The sequence below is a fragment of the Schistocerca nitens genome, chromosome 5, assembly GCF_023898315.1.
Source record: "Schistocerca nitens isolate TAMUIC-IGC-003100 chromosome 5, iqSchNite1.1, whole genome shotgun sequence".
In the NCBI taxonomy this organism is placed as follows: Eukaryota; Metazoa; Arthropoda; class Insecta; order Orthoptera; family Acrididae; genus Schistocerca; species Schistocerca nitens.
In genome coordinates, this window is record NC_064618.1 from 643,269,432 (window position 1) to 643,292,116 (window position 22,685).

The window sequence follows — 22,685 nt, forward strand, 5'->3', positions numbered from 1 at the left end:
TGTGTGAAAATCGAAACAGTAGGGAACCGAAGTTGATGAGAAGTGGTGCTGCAGACGAATGTTGAAAATTAGGTGGACTACTGAGAACAGGGATGAGGAGATTCTCCACAGAATCGATGAAGAAAGGAACATGTGGAAAACACTGACTGTAAGAGAGGAAAGAACGTTAGGATATGCCTTAAGAAATCACGGTATAGCATCCATGGTACTAGATAAAGTCGTAGAGGGTAAAAAATGCACGGCTGCTGAAGCTGAAGTGGGATAAATCCAACAAATAATTGAATTCCTATGGTTTCCTAGTGCTCAAGAAGTTCAAACAACAGAGGAATTCGTGGTGGGTCACATCGACCCACTCAGAAAGCTGATAACTCGAAGATTACCGTTCGATATGGTTGAAAACAGTTATTTAAAAACATAACTGTGACTATTGAAATACCAGCTAAACCCGCTGTGCAGAACAGGTGATTAGGATTGTGGAAAGGGCCAAATAAGGTTAGGGTCAGTTTCACCTTAAAATTGTAATTTATTGTAATTTAACAACTCATTTACAACCAAAGAGGCACATACCTGAACTTTTACAACTACAAGTTTCAAAATGCAGTTCTTTCACTGCTGAAGGCCTCCAAACAAGAAATCTCAAAAATCAACAGGATAAAAATGCAGTTAAAAAAGCACATAAAATAATTAAAATATATATTAAACACAGCTAGGCTGAAAGCCTCAAGGCAAAGGTGGATTGAAAAACATAAACAAGATGCAGTACAAACGGCTGAAGACCCACAATAAAATTTTCAAGATTTTAAAATAAATTACCACAACCTTTCAAAGGCAGAAAGCCACAATGTTTATGCTTGAAAGGTAATTTTGAGAATAAGGTTCCAAGGCTGAAGGCCTACAATTAATTTTCCAAATTTTTTAAAAAACATATAACCGTAAGTTTTAAGTTTTAAGTAGCTGAAACCAGACTAAAGAAAAGACAACACAATGGCAATAACCTTTGAACAAGTATCCACTTGGCGGAATTCAACACAGTAAAACCAAGAATTTTTTTACCATTGGCTATGATAGATTATAAACAGACAATTAAACACTAGTGAGAAAGACATTAAAGCCAACAGCACTCACAAGCCTCCATGGATGTCGGTCTGCCCTTGTTCACTTAGGTGAGACAGGTGGTGAGCCCAACTACACTTGATCCGTCGGAACCCAACCAAAGGACAGCCACGGACTGACTAACAAACGAGTTGCTTGACAGCAATCAATACATGAGAGCCGGCCGAGGTGGCCGAGCGGTTCTAGGCGCTACAGTCTGGATCAGCGCTACCGCTACGGTCGCAGGTGCGAATCCTGCCTCGGGCATGGCTGTGTGTGATGTCCTTAGGTTAGTTAGGTTTAAGTAGTTCTAAGTTCTAGGGGACTGATGACCTCAGAAGTTAAGTCCCATCGTGCTCAGAGCCATTTGTGCCAATACATGAGAATTAAAACACAAAATGTTACGGGCGTGGTTGTCCACAATCAAATATGTATATGTATTCACTGTCAAAACTATACACCGTGTTGGACAGTGACAACAAGTGAGGAAAGGACACTGCCTGAAATTACGTTAGTGGCCAGGGCAGATAACCAGAACACTAACGGTCACAAGGCAGAAAATTCCGCTGGTGCACTTGAATTGTAGTCAACCAATATAGTTAGTTCCACTGAATGGGGACTAAATTTCAGCAATACTAACACTCGATGTTGCTCACAGGAAAACCTCCCTAACACGGAACCACCGAAACGAACCACACAACATGAATGGACGTGGCTTGGTTACTTGAAACCACTACTCAACTTTGACGTCCTGGGTCGGTGAACCACGAAGGTCGTAGAGATCGGACAGCTTCACACACGCTCCCACACTGCGCAGGGACTGCCAGCAGACCCAGCCGACTGAACCGCGCGCAGATAACTTTCCTGGTCCACAGCAACCGACCGACTCCTCTCAGAATGCCGACAACATCTAAAATAGTCGTCATTGGAAATAACGACCACTACACACACAACCTGACAAAGACTTGCACGAAGACCTGAATGATACCCAACAGTAACTAAGCATGCACGAAGAAAAATCGGGAGTCGATGCACACACACACACAGACACACACACACAGCCAACTCATGAACGATCGGCGAGCCAAAATGCGTCGTCCGGTAGGACGACCGACCGACGATCCACCAAGACCGTGGCCCGGCTCAAGTGATGCGTGGCGGCAATCGTCGGGCGAACCATGTCCACGCACACCTCACGGCTCCAACCCGACTGCACTAGGGCCGCATTGCAACACCCGAACTGGCAGGTCCGGACTGCGCTCCAGATGCGTTCCAACTGAATGACAGCCCAAACTCGAGCCCCGAACTCCCTTACGACAGACAACCACTGGGAAGTAATAGCAATCGAGCTAAGATACTACGAGAGGGGATATACCGATAAGCGCTGCTAGCGCCGGTCACGGTCAGGCAAAGCAGCAACTCAGTAATTTAAATTAATGTAGTGAGGTGGAAGTACGTTAAAAACAGGGCTAAAATACATAATGGCTGGAACATGAGCCACGGACGGCTCAACTATCTCTGGAAATAAAAATGATTTTGACAAATAACTAATCCGTGTGTAAATGGAGTATTCGACGAATTTGCGTGCTAGCTATACACTGTTTGACTATTGGAAGTGAACAGAGGCACTGTTGAAAAAGGAATAGTTACAGGGAATGATGGACGAAATGAAAAACAGTTCGTACGTAATAGAAATGGAGTACAGATTTCATTACACGGTGAAGCAGGATAACATTAATAAGTAACATTCAAGTTTGCCACAGGTCAGACTTCTAATATAAATATCGGACTCTCAGTAAAGAATATGCCTTCGTCGGGTACTAATACACGTTTTGCACCTTTTATTCATGCTGGCTACCAAACTGTTGAGGATTTTTTGGGGAGATATTGTCCCACACCTCTCTCAAGACGGCTTTCAGGTCTTCCGCGGCTCAGGAAAGAGGTGTTCGTTGGGAGACAAGTCTACCAAGGGCATCCCACGTCATACATGTAAGGTTTAGGTCTGGAGAGCACGCAAGCCATTCCATGTTCAGTATCAGCACTTTCCAGAGTGTCCAACACCTCCGCGGTCCTGTGTGTGAGGGCATTTCATCCATAAACAGAAGTCGAGACTTACAGCGCCCCTAAACAGGCGGACATGATCTACGCAATACTGATGTGCTGTAACGGTATCTTGCGAAGAGATATGCATCGGTATTCGGCAACTGTACAAAATGCCCGCACACACCGTAGCGTTCAGGCCAGGAGCGACCAAATGCCGCACACTGTGTGAAAATGCGGCACATCTCAGCCAGCAGGCAAAGCGGAACGGTGACATCTGTGACTAGGCAGACACGCATACCGAATGAGCGGCGTCGGTTCCGCCCCCTTGTTTACGCGGTACCAGGAGGATCGAAGCAGCCCCAGTCTTCTGTTCCTCTGGCGACTGTAGCCTTACGTGAGACGTACTGAAAAATGGCGAGTATTGCAAAAAAAGCAAAGAACAAGAGATCTGTGTCCGCACTCATTTCAACACGATTGGGAACTACTATTCTTCTATATAGCGGTGGCTGGAAACTCAGCGTTTTCTGTGCCCTCCTAGAATAGGCGGCCAGCGCTAGTTCACGTCTGTAAGGCACTACAACTTATTTCATAAAGTCGAGTGTAGTACACTGAATAGTGAAGAACGACAAGCCAAATTAAGTGCGCTTAAGAAATTGGATGAGGCACATCGACCGGATTTTAATGTTAAGTCATAATAATTAATACGTCCTGAATTCTTCGTTTCTCGTGCTACATTCATTTTTATTTTACAGTACTACGTACCGTTTTAAATTTTCCAGAATGACAATCACGGTACAGGTGCACTGCGAGTAAGTTTCAAAATTGCATTAAGAATAACAAGATCCGGGAAACCGGTTTGCGAAGGTAAGTTTGTAAAAGACTGTCTCAGTGATGCTGCAGAGCTTTTGTGTCCCATGAACGTTAGCAGGTTTCAAGAAATCGAGCTTTCCAAACAGTGACACGACGTGTAAGTGTTGTGACAGGCGATGTGCACAGGCTGTTAATAAATAAGCCTAAGGACTATGTTACCCTCTCTGTAACATAAGATGAAGCAACAGATCTTACAGATACAGTTCAGGTAGTCATATACATGAGATGTTTCGATAATACTCTGAGTATAACTCGGGCCTTTGAAAGGGGCTACGACAGATATAGACTTAGTACAAGCTGTCGAGCAAGCGATTGATGGTGTCGGTATTGAATGGAATCGGTTAACCCCAGTGACCACTGATGGAGCACCGACAATGCGAGGCCTTCAGAGGGGACTCATAACAATGATGCTCAAAAAGCTAGGGCGCACAGAAGCGGCATTGTATGGAATTCACTGCATTCTACATCGAGAAGCGCTTTGCGAAAAATCAGTAACGTTCGAAAACGTCATGCAAATTGTTGTTCGTACTGTAAATTACCTGAATAAACATGGGCTTACGTATCGTCAGTTTCGGCAGTTCCTGGAAGAATTAGGAGAGGAGTACGGCGCCGTACCTTACTATTGATTTACGTTTGACCGTAGTACATTTTTTTTACCTGAGAAGTGAAAGAATGAACCGAAGTTAGAAGACCCTTACCACATATCAGACCTGGCATTTCTCTTGGACACTACGTTTCACATGAGTGGCAAGGATGTCAATTTGCAAGGTGAAAATAATTTAATTTTTGACATGCTGGTAAAGGTAAATTCTTTTATACGAAAGATTGCTCTTTGGGAGTGCCAACTATTGTCTGAAAACACTTCACATTTCCTTACCCTTGGTTTGGTCCACGAAAGCGCTACATTTCAAGAATATTTGTCAATAATTGTAAAAATTAAGGAACAATTTCGAGCACGAATTGTAGATGTTACGAGTGTATCTTCTATTGTTAGTTGCTTCAAAAAACTGTTTTCAGCATGAGTTGAAGGTGCTCCGGTTCTAGGCGCTTCAGTCTGGAACCGCGCGACCGCTACGGTCGCAGGTTCGAATCCTGCCTCGGGCATGGATGTGTGTGATGTCCTTAGGTTAGTTAGGTTTCAGTAGTTCTAAGTTCTGGGGGACTGATGACCTCAGATGTTAAGTCCCATAGTGCTCAGAGCCATTTGAACCATTTGAAGGTGCTCCGAATTATCTACAGATGGAACTGATCGACCTGCAGTGCAATACACATCTGATGGAAAAGTTCTTTGTAGATCGAAGTACAGAAGAACTCTACGAAAATTATCCACGTCTGCATCTCAAAGCTGCGAGAGTCTATCCATGTTCGGGTCTGTTTAAGGGTGTGAAAATTTTTTCTCCATAATGAAAATGAATAAATCAACATTTCCATCGAGTATTAGTGACGAAAATCTTCGCAACTGCTTAAGTGTATCAATGTGCCGTGTTTTTATACCCGACATTAACTTTATCGTTTCTCATCACGAATGTTAATATACACTCCTGGAAATGGAAAAAAGAACACATTGACACCGGTGTGTCAGACCCACCATACTTGCTCCGGACACTGCGAGAGGGCTGTAGAAGCAATGATCACACGCACGGCACAGCGGACACACCAGGAACCGCGGTGTTGGCCGTCGAATGGCGCTAGCTGCGCAGCATTTGTGCACCGCCGCCGTCAGTGTCAGCCAGTTTGCCGTGGCATACGGAGCTCCATCGCAATCTTTAACACTGGTAGCATGCCACGACAGCGTGGACGTGAACCGTATGTGCAGTTGACGGACTTTGAGCGAGGGCGTATAGTGGGCATGCGGGAGGCCGGGTGGACGTGCCGCCGAATTGCTCAACACGTGGGGCGTGAGCTCTCCACAGTACATCGATGTTGTCGCCAGTGGTCGGCGAAAGGTGCACGTGTCCGTCGACCTGGGACCGGACCGCAGCGACGCACGGATGCACGCCAAGACCGTAGGATCCTACGCAGTGCCGTAGGGGACCGCACCGCCACTTCCCGGCAAATTAGGGAAACTGTTGCTCCTGGGGTATCGGCGAGGACCATTCGCAACCGTCTCCATGACGCTGGGCTACGGTCCCGTACAGCGTTAGGCCGTCTTCCACTCACGCCCCAACATCGTGCAGCCCGCCTCCAGTGGTGTCGCGACAGGCGTGAATGGAGGGACGAATGGAGACGTGTCGTCTTCAGCGATGAGAGTCGCTTCTGCCTTGGTGCCAATGATGGTCTTATGCGTGTTTGGCGCCGTGCAGGTGAGCGCAACAATCAGGACTGCATACGACCGAGGCACACAGGGCCAACACCCGGCATCATGGTGTGGGGAGCGATCTCCTACACTGGCCGTACACCACTGGTGATCGTCGAGGGGACACTGAATAGTGCACGGTACATCCAAACCGTCATCGAACCCATCGTTCTACCATTCCTAGACCGGCAAGGGAACTTGCTGTTCCAACAGGACAATGCACGTCCGCATGTATCCCGTGCCACCCAACGTGCTCTAGAAGGTGTAAGTCAACTACCCTGGCCAGCAAGATCTCCGGATCTGTCCCCCATTGAGCATGTTTGGGACTGGATGAAGCGTCGTCTCACGCGGTCTGCACGTCCAGCACGAACGCTGGTCCAACTGAGGCGCCAGGTGGAAATGGCATGGCAAGCCGTTCCACAGGACTACATCCAGCATCTCTACGATCGTCTCCATGGGAGAATAGCAGCCTGCATTGCTGCGAAAGGTGGATATACACTGTACTAGTGCCGACATTGTGCATGCTCTGTTGCCTGTGTCTATGTGCCTGTGGTTCTGTCAGTGTGATCATGTGATGTATCTGACCCCAGGAATGTGTCAATAAAGTTTCCCCTTCCTGGGACAATGAATTCACGGTGTTCTTATTTCAATTTCCAGGAGTGTAGTTCAAATTTCTTTTTTTTTCTAATTTAAAATTGTTATTTACTAACTGTGGCTTATCCTGCCCCATGTTACATAGGCGAATATTGCTGTATGAAAAATCTGATATTAAGATGGTTGTTCAAGGCATATTTACATGCTTAAAAATTATCCTTTAATTATTGAGAGGCATATTTCGTGTCCTTGCCAGGAAGGATATTTGGGTACTGTAACATTCCCTGGCAAACTCACGATATTAATAAAATAAAATTTATTTGTACCATATACGCCGCTCTGAGCAATCTGTATATACTGTAATTATTTAACAAAAATATTATTGAATTTTGTGTAAAAGACATTTGTTATTATGGTAATATTTTTTGTAGCAATATTCTTTCTGTATTTAGGATAGTAATTTTTCTATATTTATTGTGTGATTGTAAAATGTGTCAGTATCTGAGATAACAGAGATGTGAAATTTAACCAGAGGAGAATAATATTGTCAAATTACAAAGAAATGTTAATAGTCAGCAGTCGTATAAAAGAACCATGTACAGCGTATTCTTTGGTCTTCTCTGTGTAGAAGGGAATGCGAGAAGAAGCTGTGTCGATGCGATTCATGAAAGGGTAGATGTCTTTTGTCTCTGTCTAGACTTAGCCGCCATTAGAGGAGGCGTTACGAATTAATGTGAGTTCAATTATTGTTTGATCTAAATATATCAGAATTTATCAAAAGTGTGTATTATTAATGTAAATTAGCTTGCCCATGTCATCTATATTATTTCTTTAAAGAATTTTCAGCATTTTTAGCGGTGTTGCTGGGCTGTGCCGCGACCGATCGATTTGCAGCGGCGGCACATTTAAAAAATTGTTCCGCTAAAGAAAAAATCATCCAAACCCGTAAATCGGGAACAGATAGATAAAAATTAACAGTGGATTAAGAAATTGTTCTTCTTTTACAGTGATCCTGAGACTGAAGAATTTTTAACCTAATAATACATTTGTGCATTCTTAGACGGATAGTTAACATTGAAATTTAACAATTTTGGTTCTTTCAAATAGCTTAAATGTATAGCGAAGTAGGTTTTATCAGTGATAATTAAATGTCGGCTTGGCAATAATTAACCATTTTCTGCTAATAGAGATAATCTTGTGTTCTATAGTTAACGCCGGGATAGAATTCAGTAATTATTTAACAAAAAAATCCACTGCATTTAGAAAATGTGCGCCAAGGCCGAATGATATAAAGGATTTAATTCTCAACTAAATATTCTTAATCAGTTAATATGAGTTCACGTAATTTTTAAATGTACGTAATTCTTTTGAAAGTGATTTTTTTTATTACCACACGTAAATAAGAGTGAGGTTCTACAACAAAGTTCGCACGCAAAGAAAGTAAGGTAAAGGTAAAGAAAATTAACTTAAAAGAAAAATTTATTATTCTTTAACGAAATTTCATTCAGCATCGATTTCGTTAAAGTACCTGACATGGACGTCAAACCAATCTGGCATATTTATGCACCATTTATTTTCATGTTCTGTTTTATAACCGTGACGTTTGCTGGTAGGGCGACGGAATTGCACGATACCTTCCCAAAACTACATTGCACACGGTAAAAAGAGCACGAGAACACCACAGGTACAAAGTCTCCCAGCGAAGCGGCAACATATGTGCTTACAGAAGTACACTGAATGAGCAGCGACGGCGGTCCCGTTTCCCAATTTACATGTCTGGTAAGTGCGCACACTGAGACCAGGAAGTTTTACATCTGCAGCAGCTCAAAAAGTGTGTAGAATTTCTGGCCAGCCCTGGTCTGTGCCATATTGATGACGTCCATGAACACACTATGGTGTGCAACGTGTTTCTCTCTCTCTCTCTCTCTCCACATCAGCTGGTGGCCAGAATCACTTGCCACAGTAAATGCTATTCGATGGAGATCATCAACCTGGACCAATGTTGCTGACCCCAGCCAACATGCTCCCTACACCGATAAACTGTTTAGCGACGATGGCATGGTTGAAGTGGCAATCATTTAACAAGCTTCCGAGCATACAAACCAGGGTGATTTATCGTCGCGAAATTATTCTGCCCAAGACACGTGTACAGGAAGCGGTTGCAAGGTCTGCAGCGATCTGCCTAGGAGTGAGATGTCTGTTCCTTTGCGGTGTGGTGGTGCGTCTACGACCACGGTCTTGCTTTCGCATAGCATCTCCACCTTCATCGGCCTCTTATAATCGTTAGATGACACCGATTACTGTGATCACAGTAGTGACACTTTAACCGGCTCGTCCACGATCGTAAGCACTCATATAATGTCTTGCGGTCATGTTGCCTTACCGCACGGAGTTGTCACACCAATCGGTTCCACAACAGCCTTCGTCAAACACCGTACTCCATGAACCATCGAACCCATACAGAGAATTTGTGCATAGGCTCCGCTACAGTTAACATGGCCCTTTCCTCTACATGTTCTTCTACTATAACTGGTCGGGTGTTCCGTCGCAATTGTAGGGTGTCCGTAGCAATTAGCAATTCTTCCTTAGCGGGAACCAGTTGTCCCTTAGCAATTCCCAGACCGTGTAATACGGGCCGACTGTAAGTAAAAGGGAGTTGCTAGCTATCTGTTGGGTGAATAACGGGAATCGATGGATGTCCTAATGCAAATCGGACGCGCCGTTCATTTTCGCTTGCACAATTTCCCTGAGCGACGTAATTTATTCTCACCGTGTTTCCGGGGAGATTCTGCTGGGACTCGTGGCAGCTGTAGCCCTGGGCTGTTCTCAGCTGTACCTGCAGCCTTACTGTTTCTTTTCGTTGACTGATTTTCATCCTTTATTTCAACGAACCGCTTGCTCAGTTACGGAACGAAAAAAAAAATTTGAAAGACCATTCTTCCGAGGAACAATCATCCTTCTTTTTGTTTTCCTTCTTTGTTTTATATTTTCCTTCCCGAGCGAATTTCGTAACAGGATATAACCATCTGGTCTTAGAGTATTTCGGACACAACCTACTTTTGATGAACTTTGGCATTATCTCGATACAGGTACTGCAATCCCGACTCCTGGAATTATAATATTCCTTGTATTACATGAGTCTCGCTGAAGGTTCGTAACCGACGCGGAAAGATACTTTGTTTGTCTTTACCATGAACTCCTTCAATGCGTTTTACATTATATTAAGTTACTTTACTTAATTTTACATGCGGCAAGAGCCTTATAGACCATACAAATCATCTGCGATTTGTCCATTTGTTGTTGATGTTCATTCTAGCTGTGCCCTCTCGGATACCTCGCCACCTACTTCTGCGTCCTTCTGCGTCTTCCTCTTCCTGTCGTTGAACCTATTGTCCTGGGGAGTGCTGTTCTAGGTGTTCTATCCATCGTAGTTCTTGCTAGATGCCCAGTTCACTCTACTCGTCATTATCACTTCGACAATGTTACAGTATCTGTAAAGCTCTCTTAATTCTTAATTTTTTTCTTGCCCTCGATTCCATGTTATTTTCACCATATAGTGATAAAAAATTTTCCTTTGTCTATTTTTCTTTTGAATACCAGCAATTTTTCTTCATCTTTGTTTCTAAATATTAATGACTCACATCCGTATAATATTACCGGTATAATAGTCGGTTGATATTGTAAGTAGACTGTTTAGGTTTTTATGTTGGTAACGCCACGTAGTGCTCTGTATGAAAAATCACTGAATGTGCTGTGTGCACTCTGTGGCTGGTTGGCCTTGTTGGAATATTCGCTATTGTAGTGTTGGACAGTTGGATGTGAACAGCGCGTAGCGTTGCGCAGTTGGAGGTGAGCCGCTTGCAGTGGTGGATGTGGAGAGAGAGATGGCAGAATTTTGAGAGCGGACGATCTGGACGTGTGTCCGCCAGAAAAAGGAAATTTGTAAGACAGGATGTCATGAACTGGTATACATATGACTTTTGAACACTATTAAGGTAAATACATTGCTTGTTCTCTATCAAAATCTTTCATTTGCTGACAATGCCTATCAGTAGTTAGTGCCTTCCGTAGTTAGAATCTTTTATTTAGCTGGCGGTATTGGCGCACGCTGTATTGCAGTAGTTCGAGTAGCGAAGATTTTTGTGAGGTAAGTGATTCATGAAAGGTATAGGTTATTATTAGTCAGGGCCATTCTTTTGTAGGGATTAGTGAAAGTCAGATTGCGTTGCGCTAAAAAAAAAATAATAATTATGTGTCAGTTTAGTGATGATGAGAATACGTAAAGAGAGAAATGTCTGAGTACGTTCAGTTTTCGTCAGCTGTTTGAAAATCAAATAAAGTAAGAGGAGGAGGAGGAGATTAGTGTTTAACGTCCCGTCGACAAAAAGTAAGAGGTTTACCTGCACAGTCATTTATAATTTTCCAAAGGGGACGTTTCAATATGAGCGAATTTTCAAGTTAGTACTACACTGATCAGCCGAACATTATGTCCACCTACCTAATGGCTGGTATGTCCACCTTTGGCACGGATAACAGCCGCGACACGTCATGGCATGGAAGCAATTAGGCTTGTAGGTAGCTGGAGGGAGTTGATACCACATCTGCACACACAAGTCACTTAATTCCCGTAAATTCCGGAGAGGGGACGATGAGCTCCGACGCCACGTTCGTTCATATCCCAGATGTGTTCGACCGGATGAGAAATGACAAGTTGGGAGACCAGCCTATCAACTGGAACTCGCACTCTGTTCCTCAATCCATTCCATCAGATTCCTGGACTTGTGACAAGTTGCATTGGGAAACTTGACCATCATGAAGGGGTGTACGTGACCTGTAAACAGTGTACGATATTCCTTGGCCTTCATGGCGCCTTGCACGAGCTCCACTGGACCAGTGGATGTCAACGTGAATGTTCCCCAGAGCATAATGGAGTCGCTGCCAGATTGCCTCCATCCCACAGTACAGTTTGTAAGAGGTCCGAGCAGATGTAATTTCGATGTATTGCTCACGCGCTGCCTGCGATATGCAAGGTATAAGAGAAACTCAGACCAGAGAGCAGTGTTGACTGCAGTAGGAACTGTGTAGCTGTAGCAGTAAGTTGTTGCTAGCGAGCAGTCTAGTCTGGTGTATCGTGTTGGCTGGGGCGGTCGTGGTGCAGCGATGCCGGAGCCTGAGCATTATTGTATAAGGTAAAAGCAGCCTCGCGCATATGTAGTATTGTTATCTCAAGTCCCATGTAAATGTTTTAAAAATCTCCTAATAATAATCTTTCTCATAAAAAGTAACTTTTAACAACAATTCATTTCAATTAAAAAAATTTACTAATTTCTCCAATCCTTGGTCATTCCGATTATTAAAAAAAAATCTGTTGTTTCCTTTTATAAATGTCAAATCTATCGGCCAGCATTGCACAGGGCTGTGCCAAAAAATTTTTTTGTAAGAGCAGATATATTTGCGTTATCCGGCGACTTCATTGAGGTAAGAATTTTTCTCTTTTTTTATTCAGAATGATCTTCCAGGGCCACGGCGCAGCACTGCTGACGTCCAAAATTAACCAGTTTAAATTCACAGTCAGTTATTGAAAGGCTATAAGTGAGCGACAATTTTATTGAGTGGTTAATCACATTGTATTGTTGGTAGGTTACGCTAAATGTCAATGACATAATTATATATTTTACTGTTGAGAGGTTTGGGAATTTTTCTGTTTTGAGGTTACACTAAATGTGAATGGTTTTTATGGGGAGGTTACAAGGTGTCAAGGAGCTGTTCACCTGAAAGACGTCGCATTCGTGCTCTCAAATCGGCATGATGAAGAAGGCATCGAGATTCATCAGAAGACACCGGGATTCATCAGACCATGCGACACTCTGCCAACGCGCCAACGTCCAGTGCCCATGGTCATGTGCCCATTTCAGTCCTAGATGCCGATGTGGTGGTGTTAATACTGGCGCATCCGTGGGTCGTCGGCTGCGGAGGCGCATTCTATGTTCAGACACACTTGTACTCTTCCCGGCACTGAAGTCTGATTCGCCGCCCGTCCTGTTTTAGCAAGTCTGCCCAGCCTGCGACGTTCGACACCTGTAATGAGCGGCGGCCGCCCAACCCCACGACGTCTGGACATGTTTTCACCTTGTTTTCGTCACGTGTCGAAAAAATTCACCATAGCACTCCATTATAATCTGCGCTCAGTCAGAATCAGATTCCTCATTTTACACACGGACTGCACGCTCACTGGAAAACGGAAATGAGCGATTGGCGTCATTGGCCGTGAGTCCCCTTACGGGGCAGGTTCGGCCGCCTTTGTGCAGGTCTCATTACATTCGACGCCTCATTGGTCGACCTGCGCGCCCGATGGGGATGAAATGACGATGAAGGCAACACAACACCTAGTCCCTGAGCGAAGTAAATTCCCGACCCAGCCGGGAATTGAACCCGGGCCAGTATGACGGCAATTCGTCACGCTGACCACTTTTTTATTTTTTTTATCTCATTTTGTTCGCTTTCGTTCGTTGCATCTGCTCGGGGCGGACGTCGTAAGACATCCATTTAAGTTCGTTGTTGATCGATTAACTCAGTTTTTTTTTTATTACAGAGGGTAGCTAACCCTCTGACCGAACACGCTGAGCTACCGTGCCGGCGCCACTCAGCTAGCGGGGCGGACTGCACGCTCACTGATACTACATCCATAGTGCGACCCTGGACGGGTTTACATCGATAGTAGGTCGCTGGTCATAATGTTCTGGCTGATAGGCAATTGTAGTTTCAGTGAAACTAAAACGTGTATTGTTCGTTGTTGCTAGATGGGCAACTATGGTTCAAAATGGTTCAAATGGCTCTGAGCACTATGGGACTTAACATCTGTAGTCATCAGTCCCCTAGAACTTAGAACTACTTAAACCTAACTAACCTAAGGACATCACACACATCCATGCCCGAGGCAGGATTCGAACCTGCGACCGCAGCAGTGCTGCGGTTCCGGACTGCAGCGCCTAGAACCGCACGGCCACCGCTGCCGGCGATGGGCAACTATTTTCTCATTAACACCTAGTCCTGTTTTCTCAGCGATTTCTAATAATTTTGCATTATTCCGCTTAATTCTCTTTTGGAAATACCTATTAATGCAACATCATCTGCCTAGGCGAGTCTAGTAATGCCCACTTCGCAGCTGGATCCCTTGTATAACAGTTTTAGTAAATTCTACATTAATCTTATTTCAGACGAGGTTAAATACAATAGGTCCGACGGCGTCTCCGTGTCTCAGTGCACTGTAAACCTTAAAATTTTTAGTTTCTCTTGCAGATGTGTTTATAAGACATAAACTTTCTTCTATACAAGTTTTAATTAATCTGATTGATTCTCAGGACATTCCAAAATTTCCTTATTATGTTCAGAAATGTCTGTCGGTGTATGCTCTCAGAGGCTTTCTTGAAATCTAGAAATAATACACTGACGGGAAAAAAATTACAACCCCAAAAAATTGTTAATGTAGAATAATAAAATTTCGGGAATATATTTGTCTAGCTAACATATTTAAATGATTAACATTGCAAGATCACAGTTTAATGTAAGCGAGAAATAAGCCATTGCACCATTGCACATGTGATGATCTTGTACACCAATAACCGGTGTAACCGTCAGAATGTTGTATGCAAGCTGCAAGCGTGCATGCATTGTGTTGGACAGATGCCTGATGTCAATTTACGTGAAGGAGTTCCGTGCATGTTGCATCTGGTCGCTCAATAAAGGGACGGTTAATTCCGCCGGCCGCAGTGGCCGGTTGGTTCTAGGCGCTACAGTCTGGAACTACGTGACCGCTACGGTCGCAGGTTCGAATCCTGCCTCGGGCATGGATGTGTCTGATGTCCTTAGGTTAGTTAGGTTTAAGTAGTTCTAAGTTCTAGGGGACACGACCACAGCAGCTAAGTCCCATAGTGCTCAGAGCCATTTGAACCATTTTTGGTTAATTCCGGTTGTGGATGACGCTGGAGTAGTCGTCCGCTGATTCCCATATGTGCTCGAATGGAGACAGATCTGGTGATCGTGCATGCCATGGCAACATGTCGATACGCTGTAGAGCATGTTGGGTTAAAATAGTGGTATGTAGGCGAGCGTTATCCTGTTAGAAAACATCTGTGGAATGCTGTTCATATGGCAGCACAACAGATCGATTCACCAGATCGACGTACAAATTTACTGTCAATGTGTCTGGAATAACCAGAAGACTGCACCTGCTGTCATGCGAAATCGCGTCCAGACCATAACTCTAGGTGTAGGTCCAGTGTGTCCGGCGCGCGACAGGTTGGTTGCAGGCCTTCAACTGGCCTCCTTTTAACCAGCAACGGCCTTCACTGGCACCGAGGCAAAGTCAACTGTCATCAGAAAACACTACACACCTCCCCCCTGCCCTCCAATGAACATTCGCTTGACACCACTGAAGACGCAAATGGCGTTGGTTTCGGGTCAGTGGAATTCATGGCGCAGGACATTTGGATCGGGGCTGTCCTTCAAGCAACCTATTTATAACAGTTCGTCGTGTCACTATGGTGTCAACTGCTGCTCAGATTGCTGCTGCAGATGCAGCACGGTGCTCCACAGCCATACGCCAAGAACAATGGTCTTTCCTCACGGTAAAGTCATGTGGCCATCCGGAGGCCGGGCTTTTGCGACCGTATATTCTCGTGACCATCTCTGCCACCTTCTCGTAGCCCTAGGCGTGTGTTTGAAGCAAATATGATTTGCATCCTCCTATGAGACTAGAGCGAAAATTAAATAGATATCATTTTTCAGTCCGGAACCGCGGGACTGCTACGGTCGCGGCTTCGAATCCTGCCTCGGGCATGGATGTGTGTGATGTCCTTATTAGGTTAGTTAGGTTTAAGTAGTACTAAGTTCTAGGGGACTGATGACCACAGATGTTAAGTCCCATAGTGCTCAGAGCCATTTGAACCATCATTTTTCAGGTGTAGAAACCTGCTACCATCTTTCGTTTATGTCGCACAGCTCTTTCTCAGTGTTGCAATTTTTTCCGTCAGTGTGTATGGACGTCTACATTGAATTCTGACGCCTTCTTAGTTATTTGTCTTAGCACGAATAGTTGATCTAATGTGGATCTACACTCCAGGAAATTGAAATAAGAACACCGTGAATTCATTGTCCCAGGAAGGGGAAACTTTATTGACACATTCCTGGGGTCAGATACATCACATGATCACACTGACAGAACCACAGGCACATAGACACAGGCAACAGAGCATGCACAATGTCGGCACTAGTACAGTGTATATCCACCTTTCGCAGCAATGCAGGCTGCTATTCTCCCATGGAGACGATCGTAGAGATGCTGGATGTAGTCCTGTGGAACGGCTTGCCATGCCATTTCCACCTGGCGCCTCAGTTGGACCAGCGTTCGTGCTGGACGTGCAGACCGCGTGAGACGACGCTTCATCCAGTCCCAAACATGCTCAATGGGGGACAGATCCGGAGATCTTGCTGGCCAGGGTAGTTGACTTACACCTTCTAGAGCACGTTGGGTGGCACGGGATACATGCGGACGTGCATTGTCCTGTTGGAACAGCAAGTTCCCTTGCCGGTCTAGGAATGGTAGAACGATGGGTTCGATGACGGTTTGGATGTACCGTGCACTATTCAGTGTCCCCTCGACGATCACCAGTGGTGTACGGCCAGTGTAGGAGATCGCTCCCCACACCATGATGCCGGGTGTTGGCCCTGTGTGCCTCGGTCGTATGCAGTCCTGATTGTGGCGCTCACCTGCACGGCGCCAAACACGCATACGACCATCATTGGCACCAAGGCAGAAGCGACTCTCATCGCTGAAGACGACACGTCTCCATTCGTCCCTCCATTCACGCCTGTCGCGACACCACTGGAGGCGGGCTGCACGATGTTGGGGCGTGAGCGGAAGACGGCCTAACGGTGTGCGGGACCGTAGCCCAGCTTCATGGAGACGGTTGCGAATGGTCCTCGCCGATACCCCAGGAGCAACAGTGTCCCTAATTTGCTGGGAAGTGGCGGTGCGGTCCCCTACGGCACTGCGTAGGATCCTACGGTCTTGGCGTGCATCTGTGCGTCGCTGCGGTCCGGTCCCAGGTCGACGGGCACGTGCACCTTCCGCCGACCACTGGCGACAACATCGATGTACTGTGGAGACCTCACGCCCCACGTGTTGAGCAATTCGGCGGTACGTCCACCCGGCCTCTCGCATGCCCACTATACGCCCTCGCTCAAAGTCCGTCAACTGCACATACGGTTCACGTCCACGCTGTCGCGGCATGCTACCAGTGTTAAAGACTGCGATGGAGCTCCGTATGCCACGGCAAACTGGCTGACACTGACGGCGGCGGTGCACAAATGCTGCGCAGCTAGCGCCATTCGACGGCCAACACCGCGGTTCCTGGTGTGTCCGCTGTGCCGTGCGTGTGATCATTGCTTGTACAGCCCTCTCGCAGTGTCCGGAGCAAGTATGGTGGGTCTGACACACCGGTGTCAATGTGTTCTTTTTTCCATTTCCAGGAGTGTATTTCTGCGGGAAGTACATTGGTAGTCCCCATTTAGTTCTTCAGTTGTATTGATCAGCTTGTTTGATTAGCAAATCGATAGGATTTTATAAGTGACGTCCTGTAAGGAACACCTGTATAACTGTCGCACGCAAGGGGATCATTTTTCTTAAGCATATGGCATATAACTACGGTTTTCCAGTCCGCAGAATTGTTATTATTAGAGACTGCAGTTCTAAAACCAGTTGCGAACCTCCATTCTCTAATAACTCAGCAGTTGGTGACTTGTACATCATCTGTATCAGATTCTTCAAATTTAGAGTAAGACTGTGGATTATTGCAGCTGGGTAGTTTTGAAGAGCACATCTTTTCTGTAGTTCACTCTTATTGATCCGTATTTTCCCCAGCTGATCCCTTACAAACTGCTCCTTCTAGTGTATTTAGCAAAAGATATTTTTATGTTTTACCCTGTGATATTGTTGTGGTTTTCCCTTTCCTCTGGTCTTAGGGTTAAATGTGTTTCCTGGTGGATTTTATAGTGTCTTTCCTTCAGTGTCATATTGTTCCGTTCTATAATACTTTCCTCGTATTTCTTCTCCTCAGAACTTTTCTTGGCACTTTATGTTAACCCAGTTTTTATAGGGTCGTTTTCTTTTTTCCATGAAGAAAATCTAGTAATCATGGGGGACTGGAATGCAGTTGTAGGGGAAGGAGTAGAAGAAAGGGTTACAGGAGAATGTGGGCTTGGTAATAGGAATGAGAGAGGGGAAGGGCCAATTGAGTACTGCAATAAATTTCAGCTGGTAACAGAGAATGCTCTGTCCAAGAATCACAAGAGGAGGAGGTATATTTAGAAAAGGTTTATAGGTAAAGGAAGATTTCGGTTAGATTATATCATGGTCAGGCAGAGTCTTCGAAATCAGATGTTTGATTGTAAAGCATACCCAGGAGCAGATATAGAGTCAGATCACAATTTCGTAGAAATGAAGAGTAGGCTGGAGTTTAAAATACTGGTCAGGAAGAATCAATGAGCAAAGAAGTGTGATACGAAAATATTAAAAATTGAAGAGAGACACCTGAACATCTCTAAGGGTTTTAGCATAGGGCATAGGCACTACGTATCTTAATCTCTCTGGAAGAGTTTCTGTGCCTTGGATTTATCACTAAGGACATTACGTATTAAACTGTAACAACTTATCAGAATTCTGATTCAGAATCCAACAACCACAAATAAGTTTTTTAGAACTTTTATGATAGTATTACTTTCAGTGAAGGGCGTTAGTACTACTTCTAGTTGCTTAATGTTTTTTTTGTAAAAAAAAATTCAGTATTTTCTCTTGTTTCTTCGACTGAACTGTTAATGCCATTTTTGTTGCTACGTTTAGAAAGTGATCGTTAAAAGTACTTGCAACTTGAGAATTACCTTCCATTTAGTTTCTTGCGGAATCTTGTACACTGATTGGCTGTCCTGCCTTCCGTTTGACAACGTTCAAATAACTGATACATAATTAACGTAAACATAGCCGATAATATGATGTCATGCGATGTTTATTTAATCGTGCGATTACCTAATTTAGACTAAGCGTCATTGGCAAGCACATTTGTACTTCTGTATTTCATGTCATTTTTAAATCGCTCTTATTAACAAGTAAAAAAGTAGCCATATTCCGTCACTTTACGATAGGATCCACATTACACTGACTCGTTTTAAGATCGTATTCTGAACTTTGCTCTGTGTACAACAACATGGTAACTCATAGAGCAATGATTTGAAAATGACATGAAATACAGATGATACAAATGTAGTTGACAGTCGAAATTAGCTAATTGCACGATTAAATTAACATCGCATTACAGTCTATTACGGACCGTGTTTACGTTTGAGCATTTGGAGGCTGTGGATCCCCACAAATACAAGATTTTAAGTAATATATACCTTGTACCAATTAAACTACTTTCAAAAGACATTCAGATACGACTGCTATACAGGAAAACGAATATTGTAACGGTAAATCCAGTTGATAATTTCCTCCATAAAGAAAATAGAATAAAGATAAAAAGGGAAACTACAAAAAACACCACTCTTCAAATTTACAACGGAGCAAACTGAATTTATTGTGTTACGTTAGACTATGCCAGCTCCGCCTTAATCATTAATCAAAACGTGGAGTCAGTAAATGGCATTCCGCTCTGCTGCTGGGCCCCTACCTACCGAGTACATATACGCCTGCTAATCTGAAAAACTCGCCTAGAAAATTAACAACTGACCGAGACAAATTCACCGGGAAGATATTTGCGAATTATTTCGAAGCTCTCCGCGCAGGTTCCACTTTATGATCACTGAGGATCACTCATTCCCGAAATGATGCGCTCAGCAATGGGGAGACAGCGACTCCATCACAAAGGCCCACGACAGATGTGCAGAATGGTTCAAATGGTCCTGAGCACTATGGGGCTTAACATCTGAGGTCATCAGTCTCCTAGAACTTAGAATTACTTAAGCCTAACTAACCTAATGACATCACACACCTCCATGCCCGAAGCAGGATTCGAACCTGCGACCGTAGCGGTAGCGCAGTCCCAGACTGAAGCGCCCAGAACCGTTCGACCACAGCGGCCGGCAGATGTGCAGAACTATAGACCTATATCTGTAACGTCGACCAGTTGTAGAATTGTGGAACACATATTATGTTCGAGTATAATAAATTTTCTGGAGACTTGAAATCTACTCTGTAGGAATCAGCATGGGTTTCGAAAAAGACGATCGTGTGAAATCCAGCTCGCGCCATTCCTCCACGAGACTCAGAGAGCAATAGACACGGGTTTCCAGGTAGATGCCGTGTTTCTTGACTTCCGCCAGGCGATTGATACGGCTGCCCACAGTCGTTTAATGAACAAAGTAAAAGCATATGGACTATCAGACCAGTTGTGTGATTGGATTGAAGAGTCCCTAGATAACAGAACGCAGCATGTCATTCTTAATGGTGAGAAGTCTTCCGAAGTAAGAGTGATTTTAGGTGTGCCGCAGGGGAGTGCCGTTGGACCGTTGCTATTCACAATATATACAAATGACCTTGTGGATAACATCGGAAGTTCACTGAGGTTTTTTGCAGATGATGCTGTAATATATCGAGAAGTTGTAACAATGGAAAATTGTACTGAAGTGCAGGAGGATCTGCAACGAATTGACGCATGGTGCAGGGAATGGCAATTGAATCTCAATGTAGACAAGTGTAATGTGCTGCGAATACATAGAAAGAAAGATCCTTTTACATTTAGCTACAATATAGCAGGTCAGCAACTGGAAGCAGTTAATTCCATAACATGGGAGTAGGCTTTAGGAGTGATTTAAAATGGAATGACCATATAAAATTAATCGTCGGTAAAGCAGATACCAGACTGAGATCCATTGGAAGAATCCTAAGGAAATGCACTCCAAAAACAAAGGAAGTAGGTTACAGTACACTTGTTTACCCACTGCCTGAATACTGCTCACCGGTGTGGGATCCGTACGAGATAGGGTTGATAGAAGAGATAGAGAAGATCCAACGGAGAGCAGCGCGCTTCGTTTGAGGATCATTTAGCAATCGCGAAAGCGTTACGGAGGTGATAGATAAACTCCAGTGGAAGGCTCTGCAAGAGAGACGCTCAGTAGCTCGCTAGGGGCTTTTCTTGATGTTTCGAGAACATACCGTCACCGAGGAGTCAAGCAGTATATTGCTCCCTCCTATGTATATCTAGCGAAAAGACCATAAGGATAAAATCAGAGAGATTAGAGCACACACAGAGGCATACCAACAATCTTTCTTTCCACGAGCAATACGAGACTGGAATAGAAGAGAGAAGGGATAGAGGTACCCAAGGTGTCCTCCGCCAAACACAGGTGGCTTGCGGAGTATGGATGTAGATGTAGGTGTAGACTGCTTTGCCACACACCCTTGGGCTACCTACCAACTCCAGAATTCCATTTCGAGGCACCGGCTCTGCACCACATCGCACAAAACCAGGCGAAAACACACCAGGCGAAAACTGCCGGGCAGTTTATGATTTTACAACCTCCAAATTCCTGCAACATTCACACCTTATAGCCATTCAGTCTGAGAAGCAAACTGTATGCACTTTTACTATATCCTGGTCCCGCTAATAGGATTTCTCCAGATGGACTTTCCAAAATTTTCTAGTTAGTACTGTGGAAAACACCTCCTGTCATCGAAAGTTGCGTGTTCTCAAACCAGCGTAATAGGCTCTGATCATAACTCATTTAGGAGGATTAGGAAAAGCTCAGCCCCTGCGTTCTAGACTGGACACAGCCACGTTCCTTTGGAAACAGGATCTGGGGTCCATAACAGCAATACGAGGATACCTCTTAAACTTGTACAATGCACGAAAACCTTGAGTTAGGTTTGTCTCTTACATGCTACAAAAATGCTAGTTAGTTCATAACTATCTCATTGTTCAGACAATCTTTCCTGTGAATTCTGCCAAAATGCAGTTATAGTGTTGTATACCGTGTTCCCCTGCGATCGACGTATTTGCTGTGTCATACAGATGATTGGTAATCCATTTGTATTATACGAATGATTGTGTGCGTAGTCGCACACGTGATTTCGTGTGTGCGTCTGTGTGTGTGTGTGTGTGTGTATGCGTGTGTATGTGTGTGTGTATGCGTGTGTGTGTGTGTGTGTGTGTGTGTGTGTGTGTGTGAGAGAGAGAGAGAGAGAGAGAGAGAGAGAGAGAGAGAGAGAGAGAGGGAGAGAGAGAGAGAGTGTGTTTGTTTGTGTTCCCACATACGTTTGCAATATACAGGGTGTCCCTTCTAATAGCCATGAGGCTCATTATCTCGGCTATTTCGGCAGATATTTTCAATTCCGTTTTTGCAATGTGTAGGTCGAGTCAGCCCAAACAAATGCTGTTCATCACGTATGTCATGCAACACACAGTGTCGACGAAAAGTGTTGGTTTGTTTCCTGTTACAAAAAATATGATTTTTAAATCGAAATTTTACGTGCTCTTTCGATATAGCTGTAACAAATAAGTCTAGTGTGATATTGGTTTCAATGATATGTATTAATAGGAACAGTCAACTGTAGCGCCATCCTCAAACAGCATTAACCATCCCTATGTTGAGCGACCAAGTGCAACAGACATGGAACTCCAGTCCACAAACTGACATCCAGCATCCGTACAACACAATTCATGCATGTTTGCATTCAACATTCTGGCAGTTACACCAGTTTTTGATGTACCAGCATTTCATATTTGCATTTGCTTATGTC